This window comes from Nematolebias whitei, chromosome 4, assembly GCF_014905685.2.
Source record: "Nematolebias whitei isolate Nwh7 chromosome 4, NemWhi1, whole genome shotgun sequence".
Classification (NCBI taxonomy): Eukaryota; Metazoa; Chordata; class Actinopteri; order Cyprinodontiformes; family Rivulidae; genus Nematolebias; species Nematolebias whitei.
Window position 1 is genome coordinate 34,744,912 of NC_056501.1, and position 11,662 is coordinate 34,756,573.

The 11,662-nt window shown below is 52.5% G+C and overlaps 2 pseudogenes; both read left to right on the plus strand.

Annotated features, from left to right (window-relative positions):
• The first annotated feature begins 389 nt into the window (after positions 1 to 389).
• Positions 390 to 1,371, plus strand: LOC119408295 (annotated as a pseudogene).
• Positions 1,372 to 2,170: 799 nt separating this feature from the next.
• On the plus strand, positions 2,171 to 2,859 carry LOC119408296 (annotated as a pseudogene).
• Positions 2,860 to 11,662: the final 8,803 nt, after the last annotated feature.

Sequence of the window (11,662 nt, forward strand, 5' to 3'; positions counted from 1 at the left end):
TCATTATCGGTTCCCGACCGACCGTCACAATTTACACAAATTGTTATGTCGCAAGCCGTCACGGACCCACCAATCCCGCACTCTCGTTGAGAATGGCGTTGAATAACCCACTCTTATTACATTCACCCGACCCCGACTTACTCCGCTCACATTCGCCCGTCCGTCGTCTCTCCCGACCGACCTTCGTCGCTCACCGTGTATAAAATGGACGTTGTGAACAAACGGCTGTGTCTTATTATTATACACACAGTACACGTAAAGATTCACTACGTTCCGTATCAGCGACTTTGGAAACGGCTGCGTGGACCGATGTACCGTATGACAGAACCTTGGCAGATGGTACATGAACAATGTTACCCATGATAATTTACATCCTCGCCCAAGCAGAAATGTCAGTGTACTGTGAAACTCACTCTCTGACCTACATGTACACGAGCTTCTCCAAACCCGTGGATCTCCCGGGTTTCCACAAATTTATGGCCATGGGGTTTCTAGATAATGTGATGGTCGACTACTATGATAACGATGAGAAAAAAAGTCCCCAAACAGTCGTGGATAAGGGAAAATATGGAACGAGAATATTGGGACAAGGGCACGGTATCCAGGCAAAACAAGCAGCAATGGTTCAAGAAGAACATTGAGACTTTGGGTAAGCGTTCACAACAGAATTCCACAGATACACATGTCCTTCAGTGGATGCACGGCTGCAAAGGTGAGCGTCAGCCCGACGGTAACATTACATTCGTGGATGGGATGGATATGTACAATTACGATGGGCACCTTGTCCTATATTATGACATCAACAGTACTATATGGGTCACCACAGCAGATACAACAAAAGCAACAGCAATAAAGTGGAACAGCATATCGACCTTTCTTGAATATACCAAAGGTTACATTGAGAAAGAATGTATGAGCTGGCTAAGCTGATGTCTTAAACCTATGCAAAATGAGATCAACAACTGCCTTCCGCCTGCAGTGTACATGTTCACACGCAGCTCTAGTGTCGCAACGAACATCCTGACATGCATGGTCACGGACTGCCACGCGAGAGACGTCGACTTGCGGATCAAAAGGAACGGCCGCGTCCTGACCAAAGAGGACGGAGTGGAGTCGTCCGGGGTCCGTCCCAACGGAGACGATACGTTCCAGAGACGAGACAGCGTCGAGCTGTCAAAGTCTGACTCTGCCGCGTACACCTGCGAAGTTGACCGTCTCGGCTCGAACGCGTTCATCGTGCGGTCTTTGAACACCTCTGTAAACGAAGGCGGAATGTCTATCGTGAGCATCGTTGGCTTTGCTGTAGGAGTCGTGGTGTTGACAGTGGTCATCGTGGTTACGATTGTGTATAAAAGGACAAATAAACACTGATTACATTTCCATCTCTGTTTTTTTTTTTGATGTACAGCAAATGCAGTCACATGCAAACCAGCGAAGATACTAGCTCTTGCTGCAGTGCCAACATATTCACTGCGTTGGTGTCAAACGTTCTTACAGTTGTGTTTTTTTCAAGTAAAAAAAAGAAAGCACTTATTCTCTCTGACTTGTATTTGTCTTTGTTTTGTGTTGCGTGTACATAGAAATGTTCTTGTAAGACAGCTAATGTGATTAAACATGTACCTCATAGACTTGCATGTAAACAATTGGACTAAGAACACATTCTTGGCATAGAAACGTCCCGCGTCGCTTGAGATTGAGAAAGGAACATAAGCATACGGATCTGTGTACGAATGTATACACAGGGTCAGAGAAATAGGTTAGTCAGGGAGCCGAGGGTCAGGCGAATGTGATCCGAGTAGCGCGCGGATCGACGTCGCGGAGCCTGCGCTAAATAACACCTCGGGCCCAGCCCGAGGGCCCCTCATTGCGAACGAGGGGGGTGAACCCATAACCCTAGTTGGCGCCGTCAGGGATTTCGGATTGCGTTTTAAAGACGCCCCCCCTTTTGGTGCGGGTCGGTTATCCCTTGTGTGTTCTGGGCCCCGTCTACGCGTTTCGCGTTGTCGGGGTCCGTGTGACCCCGTCTACGCGATCTCAGTCGGGAGTCCACGCCTCTCAGACGCGCGGGGTCCGCGGGACCCCGCCTGCTCTCGTGGGTCACGTGACACATGCACACATGGTGGGTGGGGTGGAGGTATAGAAAGAAGCGAGCGAAGTGGTGGATAGTGGTATGGCGGCGGCGCAGCTTAAGAAGATCTCGTTGGAGGGAAACATCGCGGCGGGCAAGTCGACGCTGCTGCGGATCCTGAGCAAGGGCCGCGAAGAGGAGCTGCGGGTGGTTCCGGAGCCCATGTCCCAGTGGCACGAGGTCGGCGACGGCGAGGGCGGCAACCTACTGCGATCGCTGTACGAGGACCCGCGATGCTGGGCCTACACGTTCCAGACGTACGCGTGCCTGAGCAGGATCCGCGCCCAGATCGAGCCCCCCGGGGACGGAGAGCGCGTGCGGGTCTACGAGCGCTCCGTGTACTCGGACGCGGGGGTGTTTGCGAGCGTGCTGCATGAACGCGGCGCCGTGAGCGACTCCGAGTGGCACGCGTACCGCGACTGGCATACGTGGTTGCTGGAGTGCTTCGAGCCCGAGCTACGACTCGACGGCATCGTGTACCTGCGCGCGAGCCCGGAACGCTGCGCCGAGAGGCTCGTGTATCGAGGCCGCGATGAGGAGTGCGGGGTTTCGCTCGAGGTACTCGACTTCACGAGAAACACGAGGCGTGGCTGTGGCGGCACGAAGAGGACTCGGCGGCCACGCTGCAGTTGCCCGTGCTGGTGCTCGACGGAGAAGAGGACTTCAAGCGCGACACGGAGAAGCGCGCGGATGCGGCGAAATTAGTCCACGATTTCCTCGCGTCGCTTTGACGATGCCGGAATTATTAACGGGGCGCGCCAGGAGGGGAGGAGAGTGCGGGAGGAGGCGATGAGTCGATGCAAGATGCTGCGTAAGGTTCCAGAGGGTCGAGCCTCGGCGCGTAAGGCTGCCGCTAGTGTATGCGCCTCGGCGTGTAAGGACGACGAGATTGTCCCCGAAGCTCGGCCGCCGCGTACGGGGAAGCGCGAGAGCGCGAGGAGGCTGCGCCGCCACTGCTGCGTCTGTATAACGGTGGAGACGGGCGTGTGGTGCGAGGGGTTGTGCGGACCCACCGCGTGCGAAGACGAGGCGTGCTGGCTGTGCTGTGCGGAGAACGCGCTGCCGTTGGACTACGAGAACCGCGAACGCGCTGACCAACTGACGGCTTTCGCGGAGACGCTGTGACTACCGCGTTTTTTTTTGTAATAAAAGGAGCCCCCCTCGGGACAGACAAACAAATAAAAGATTATATCCTTTTCCCTGTGATTGATCGGTTTTGTGTTTGTACAAATAAAGAGAAACGAGACACACACACACACACACACGTTGTCTTCATTTTATGGTGTGCGTGTGATTTATTTTTTTAAAAAAAAAACAATGACAAACGCCGAGCGCGTCTAGCGCCGCGCTCAGTGGAGGCACGAGGGGCACAGCAGCGCTGCGCACCCCAGGCAAAGGGGCGCGCCGCATCGGCCACAGGCGGCGCGCGTCTTGATGTCCTTGGCGCACGGGCAGACGCTGCACCGCTTCCTTGTGGTGGTGGGGGCGAGGCGGCGGCGGGTCCTCGGCAACCGCCGCGGCAACGGCGAGGTCGCACGTCAGCTCCAGCCCCAACTACTCTAGGAAACGCCGACGGCGATCGCGTTTGCCCTGCAGCCAGTCGGGGTGCAGCTCGCGCCACACCACGAATGCGTTGTACGCCGACACGTCGATCACGTTGTGGAAGAGCGCCACGGGCCACCGCGCAGTCTTCCGTCGCACGCTGTAGGCCACCGTCACCTTGTCCAGGTTGTCCATGCCGCCCTTGGTCACGTTGTAGCGCAGGAGCGCGGGCGGTTTGCCGTCCTCTTCGTCGGCCGGCAGCCTCAGCAGCGACGGCTCGGACGTTAGCAGCAGCACGTTCTTGCCCCGCCTAGGCACATACGACACGGCGCACGTGAAGGCGAACCGGCACGAACGAGGCTCCCGCGCCGACTCCAGCAGCGTGCGGGGTAGTCCATGCGCGCGATTGGCGCGCAGCATGCCCAGCAGGTGAAGCCCGCGCTCGGCGGCCAGACTTGTCGCCAGGCGCGGCGAGGTGAAGAAGTTGTCCGTGGTCACGAGGGTGCCCGCGGGCAGGCCCTAGGTCAGGTCTAGCACCACGCGCAGCATCAGGTCCCGCTCGGGCGGCGCCGTCTTGTCGCGCTTGCCCACGTACGCCTGCACGCGCCACGTGTAGCTGGAGCACGAGTCGCACGCCACCCACAGCTTGAGCCCGTAGCGCGCGGGCTTGCAGGGCATGTACTGTCGGAAGCCGCAACGTCCTGCGCGAAAAGGAAGAATAACAAGAACAAACACACACACCACGCGACATCCAAAGCTCTGTGTACCTGCTGGTTCGAGCGGACTGTGTGTGTGTGTGTGTGTGTGTGTGCGTGCGTGTGTGTCCACCACAACAACTCACCCCTGAACGGAACCAGCTGCTCGTCCACCGTCACGCTGTCGCCGGGGCAGTATGCCAGCGGCAGCCGCTTCGTCCACGCTCGCCACAGCTCCCCGATGGGTGCCAGACGGTCGCCGGCGGCACATCGCGCCTCCCTCGTCTCGCGGTCCTCAAAGCGTAGCGCGGCCGAGTACGCGCGGAACTGTCCGAGGGGCATGGTCTCGCGGAACACCCTGCGCCCTGTTTTGGCGCGCCACAGGCTCTCGCAGGCCTCGCCGCGTGACCGGAACACGCCCGCCAGCACCAGCAGCCCCACGTACGCGCGCAACTCTGCGCAGCCCATATGACGCCACCGCGGACGATGCTCCGCGGCCGCGTTGGTCGCCGCCGCCACCGTCTTCTCCATGGCCCGCGTGAAGAAGAGCGCGAAGGCGGCCGCGGGGCTCTCGCCGCCACCTTTGAGCGTCGCCAGACCGGTGGGGCCGCCGCCGCCGCTCGGCTCAGACAACAAAGGACGAGGGGGGACAACGCTCTTACGCCTGGGCGGCGCGGCGCGCCACCCGTCGGGCGCTTCTTCTTCTTCTTCTTCTTCTTCTTCATATGAGAGGAGGGTGTGTGGAAGAGCAGAGGAGCAGAAAGTGAGAGTGTCTATTCATTCGTTTTTTCTGTCCTTTTTCTACTTTTTTCACTTGGTGTTTATGTTTTTGTTAATTATTTATTTGTGGGGTTTGGGATTTTATTAGTTTAAAAAAGTTTGTTTGACAGGGTGTGGCCGTCAGGTGCACCTGGCTGGCCGGCGTCTCGACGCCATGGTGGTGGAGAGCACGGGAAGCTTCTCCACGCTGACGCGGAAAAATGGCATCAAGGTGAGTGCTAGTTCTCCGTGCAGCGTGGAGGAAGTTTGTTGAGCGATGGGGGAGGTGGTTGGACATGGGTCCATCAGGTCCGCAGCCCGCATGAACGGGGCTGTGGTCATTTTTGTTGACAAGGTGGAGAAGGCGCATCAACTGGTCGAGGCTGGCATCTCAGTGGGAGACTTGTTCCTACAGGTGTCACCACTGACGCTGCCAGCCACCAAGATCACTCTGTCCAACGTCCCCCCGTTTATTAGTGATGAGTTTTTGATTAAGGAGTTGTCCAGACACGGGAAGGTGGTGTCACCGATTAAAAAAGTGTTGACGGGGTGTAAATCACCACTTCTAAAACATGTCGTCTCCCACAGGAGAACACTCTTTATGATTTTGAACAAGCGGGGGGAAGAGTTTAACGTTCCTTTCCATGTTAAACTGGATGATTTTGAATATCTTTTATTCGCCACTTCCTCCAACATGAAATGTTTTGGATGTGGCCAGGAGGGGCACGTAATAAAAATGTGCCCAAACAGGGCCGGACCGGCCCTGCCCGCTGCTGTAGGGAACCCCCCGGCTGCGGCGGGTCCCCCTCCCGCCGCTGCTGCTGCGGGGAACCCCCCGGCTGCGGTGGGTCCCCCTCCCGCCGCTGTGGGGACCCCCCCGGCTCTGGCGGGTCCCCCTCCCGCCGCTGCTGCGGGAGAGTCCGCGGCCCCAGCTGACGTGGAACAAGTTAGTGTTGAGGTGACAGCTGTGGACGGTGAAGCAACAAAAAGTATGTGTGTGGGAAAAGGTGGAAACACAGAGGTGTGTGGTGGTGGGGAGAATGGTGGTGGTGGGGAGAATGGTGGTGTTGTGGATGGTGAGGAGGAGGCTCGAGGGGATGTGGGGGAGAGAAACGGAGAGCAAGGAGTGCAGGAGGGTGATGAGGAGTTAGTGTGTGGTGATTGGGAAGGGAAAGGAGAGGTGGAGGTGGATGAGGAAATAAAAGGTGCAGGAAAGAAAAGTGAGAAGTCAGGAACTGGTGTGGAGGGAGAAGCAGCGGCGGTTGTAGAGGAGATGGAGCAACCCAGGTGAAGAAACTAGGGAAAAGAAAAAATATTGAAGTTGCTGCACGGGCCAGCAAGCAAGCCAGCAAAATGTGTGCAGAGATGAAGGAGGGAGCAGAGAGCAGTGACAGTGAGGGCTGGTGATCTGACTTCAGTGAAGCCTCTGTCTCACAGGCTGACTGCACTGAACCCCGGTACCCTGTAGAATCCTTCCTGTCCTTCATCAAGCAAACCAAAGTGCTGAGAGGAGTTAAAGTTGAAAGGTATTTTCCTAACCTGAAAACGTTTTATTTCTCAGCCAGACAACACATTAGACACAAAAAAGAGTCAGGTTTTACAGATCAAGAAACATTCAGATTAAAGAAAATAATGAGCAAAGTCAGAAAACAATTCTGAACAAATGATGAACAGCAGCATTTTAATTTTTCTTATAGTCTTTTTGTACACGCTTTTAAACCTCTCACTCACCATGGATGCTTTTATTTTTTTTTATTTTATTTTTTTATTTTTTTTTGTGAGCTCAGTTTAAGTGTAGAAACATTGTGAAGTGTTTCAATGAACTTATCATCATCGCTCAATTTTTTTTTTAATTTTTAAATTTTTAATTTTTTTAAGAAAGAGAAGAAAGAAGAATAAATAAATAATAAAAGAGAAGAAGATAAGACGAGAGACCACCATGACAAAACAACATGCACAGCACAATGCCACCCACAATATCACCATGAAACATTCGACATCGCACAAGGAATCATCTAGCTTCCACCACTACCCAACCTAGCGTGCATCTGTCAAAGCACCTGAATCCAAACACCCGCGCAAGCACGCCCGCCACCACCAGATTTCTCCAAAATCCATGGATGCTTTTAAAATAGCATCATTAAACCTGAACGGGGCCAGAGAGGCTGTGAAACGTGCACTGGTTTACCAAACCATTAAGTATAAAAAAAATTGACGTTTTATTTTTACAAGAGACACACAGTGATCCATCCAATGAGACAGAGTGGCGCAGGGAGTGGGAAGGGGAGGCCATTTTTAGCCACGGCACCTCCCAGAGTGCAGGAGTGGGACTCCTCTTCTCTAAAGCTTTTACTCCCAGCCACATAGAGGTGCAACACATTGTTCAGGGAAGGTGTCTTTTAGTCAAAGCCGGGTTTGAACATTTTAATGTAATTTTTATTAATATTTATGCTCCCACTGCCAATGCAGAGAAACAATGTTTTTTAGACAAAATTGGGGAAAGGTTGGGAGATTGTGGGTTTGAAGATTATGTTTTTATAGGAGGGGATTTAAATTGTACTGAAAACGAGTTTTTAGACCGCAATCATGCAGAGCCTCATCCAGCAGCCCAGCGCGCTCTGCGGCAGCTGGTCTCGTCTCATGGCCTGGTGGATGTATGGAGGAGGATGCACGCAGGCTCCAGACAGTACACGTGGTCCCACTGTAAAGAGAATCACATTTCTTTGGCTCGCCTTGATAGATTTTATTGTTTTAAACATCATTTTAACATGTTTAAAGCCTGTCAGATTTTACCAGTAGCTTTTACGGATCATTCGCTGGTTTTAGGTAGTGTTTTTATCAGAAACATTTTACCTAGGAGCGCCTACTGGCATTTTAACTCCGTTTTAACTTATGATCGTAGTTTTAAAGAGATTTTGAGTTATTTTATGAAGGTTTTTAGACAGAGGAAGGGTGATTTTACTTGTCTGCAACAGTGGTGGGACCACGGGAAAGTACAAATAAAACAGCTGTGTCAACAGCACACGCTCAATGTTACTCGCAACATCACAAGATCTATCAAAGATCTGGAGACTGATATAGTGGAACTAGAGCACCTCAGTGAAACCACAGGAAATCGAGAGCACATTGAAGCCCTCAAATCTAAAAGGTTAGTTTTAACAAAGCTGCTGGACGCAAAAGTCCAGGGTGCGTTGGTCAGGTCCCGGATGCAGAACATCACAGAGATGGATGCACCTTCCATCTTCTTCTTCAGCCTGGAGAGGAAGCACGGGCAGAGAAAACTCATCCACTCTCTGTTGTCGGACACCGGGCAGCAGCTGAGCGAGCCGAGCCAGATCAGGAGGAGGGCTGTGGAGTTTTACTCCTCGTTATTCAAAAGTGAATACGAGAGGAACGACGAGCTGTTCAGGGAGTTCTGCAGTGGACTACCCCAGGTCTCTGAGGAGACTAACGTTGACCTGGAGCGCCCCCTTGGGCTTCAGGAGCTCCACACAGCCCTCCAAAACATGCAAGGCCAGAAAGCTCCCGGCGTCGACGGACTCACTGTGGAGTTTTATAAGGCCTACTGGGACATCCTGGCAGAGGATCTGCTCCATGTCTTCAGTGAAAGCCTGACCACTGGTTTGCTCCCGCTGTCGTGCCGCAGAGCGGTCGTCACCCTCCTGCCCAAAAAAGGGAACCTGCAGGAGATGAAGAATTGGCGCCAGGTGTCCCTTGTCTGCACCGACTACAAAATCCTCTCCAAGGTCCTGGCAACCAGGATGAGAGAAGCAATGGAACAGGTCATCCATCGAGACCAGACTTATTGCATCCCCAGCAGGTCCATGGTAGATAATATCTACCTGATTCGAGATGTTTTGGAAGTCTCCAGTTCATTGGGTCTGAACACAGCATTGGTCTCACTTGACCAAGAAAAGGCTTTTGACCGCGTTGAGCACAGCTTCCTCTGGGAAACCATGGAGGGGTTCGGGTTCAGCGCTGGTTTTATAGCCAAGATCCAGGTGCTGTACAGTAACATTGAGAGTGTGCTGAAAGTCAATGGTAGCCTGTGTGCTCCTTTTAGGGTGTATAGAGGTGTTCGGCAGGGCTGTGCGCTCTCTGGAATGCTCTATGCGCTCTCCCTGGAACCCCTCCTTAAAAAGATCCGTTCGAGTGTTTGTGGTTTAGTTTCACCTGGTTTTAACAGTAACATAATTTTATCCGCCTATGCTGATGACGTTGTTGTTTTTATAAAAAACCAACAAGATGCCGACACGCTAAGTGAGCTCACCGAGAGTTTTCCACCCTGGCTGCTGCGAGGGTGAACTGGGTAAAGAGCACAGCCTTCGCTGTGGGTGAGTGGCCTGAAGGGCTCCCAGTTCTCCCTCAAAACCTCCCCTGGAAGAGAGATGGGCTTAAATACCTCGGCATCCATATAGGGGATAAAGCTCAAGTGCAAAAGAACTGGGAAAATGTGGAACAAAAGGTCAGGAGCAAATTACAAAAATGGAAATGGCTACACACTCAAATGTCCTACAGAGGCAGAGTGTTGGTTTTAAACAACCTGGTCGTATCTCAACTGTGGCACAAACTTTGTGTTTTAGACCCACCTCCAGGCCTGTTGGTAAAGATCCAGTCTGAGATAGTGGAGTTCTTTGGGAAAGGTTGACATTGGGTGCCGCAGTCTGTGCTGTTTTTACCGAGAGAGGAGGGGGGACAGGGCCTTGTCCACCTGGCCAGCAGAAAGGCAACGTTTCGATTACAGTTCCTCCAGAAATACCTGGCGGGACCTCCTGACAATGTGTGGAGGAACGTGGCCAGCTGCATTCTTAGACGTGCGAGAGGGTTGGGGCTGGATGTTGCTCTGTTTCTGACCAATGTTAGCCTTTTAAAGTTAAAGGGGTTACCCCAGTTTTACCAGAGTGTTTTTAAATTGTTTTCCATTTTTAACCCAAACAGATCAAGAACATATAAGTCTCTGCATTGGCTTTTAGAGGAACCGCTAATCTGTGGTGCAAGGCTAGATGTGTCTGATAGCACGGTACCAGGTCTGTCAGGGGTGCTGTGCGGGTCTGGGATGGTGACTCTGAGGCGGCTGGTGGAGATGGCCGGTCCGGACTTCTCCAGCGTTCGGGAGGTGCTTTCGCTGCTTGGAGTCTGGTCTGCCAGGCTGGTGCGGCGCTTCCTGGACCGGGTGAAGGAGAGGATCACAGCAGGGGAGGAGCATCTCCTGCAGCTGTGGTCCAGGGGAGATCACCTGCCTGACCCAACGGACCCCTTCCCGGACATCAACCTAGATCCCGACTTCGCAGACAGTAGTGGACCTCTGCTGTGCAACACGGACCCACAAATAGACGTGTGCACAACAGGTCCAAAAGTACTCTATAAGACTTGTGTTAAAGTCCTAAACAAGAGAACTTTGCACAACAGAGCTGTCAGTGTGTGGGACGGCAAGTTTGGAGGAAAGAAGCCCCAGTGGAGGACGCTTTACAAACCTCCCATAAAAAAACGGACTGGTGATCTCCAATAGAGGATACTTCACGGCGCCATCGCAACAATCTCTTTCCTATCGATCATCAGTCCTGAGGTTTTAAACGAGTGTCCTTTTTGCAGTTTGTCCGAGAGTGTTTTTCATGTTTTTATGGATTGTGTACGACTGACTGCTCTTTTTAACTTAATGACGAGGATCTTTAGCTTTTTTTATACCATTTTTACCAAATCTGTTTTTACTAATTGTGTATATTACAACAAAACCACTAAATGCAAATCCAGAATTTTAAACTTTTTAATCGCCGAAGCCAAAATGGCAATGTATTTATCTCGAAGAGACAGACTGCAGGCTGGACCTCAACTTGACGTCGTGTCTCTGTGGAAGTGCAACATCAAGGCCAGACTGGCGTTGGAGTTTTGCTTCCACAGAGACACCGGAGACTTGAACAAGTTTGTGGAACTGTGGGGTTTTAAAAAGGTTTTATGTACAGTTTCTGACAAAGGAGAACTAAAATACAACAACCTCCTCATGTGAACACTGTTAAAAAATACAAAACCTTAACATGATCATGTTTTTAACACTGTTTTATTAACTTATTGTGCAAATAAAGTTTTGTAAAAAATAAAAAAAAAACCTTCTTCTTCTTCTTCTTCTTCTTCTTCACCACCACCACCCACGGCGTCCTCCCCGCCCGAAGACGCCTCTTCCCCCGACCCGTCGGTCGATGATGACGGGCGGCGCGGCAGCGCCAAGCCCTGGCTCAGCACGCACACGAGCGGGCCCGCCTCGCGAGCGTTCCAGCGCCAGCGCGACGCGCTGCGGTTTTCCTCGTCGGCCGACATTCCGTCACCTCGGCCGCGTCGACTACGTGCGTAAATGATCAACCCCTCGGGTCACGTGGATCCTCCCCCGCACGAAGCCGGCTCGCGACTCCGCCGCTCTTCGCGTCGGGGTCCGCTCGACCCCGACGAATTCACGAGGGTTAAACAAGGTTTGTGGCTGCTTCTTGCAAACATTCATTTAATAATGTTAATTAACAATGTACATGGAACAATGTTGTAAAGATAC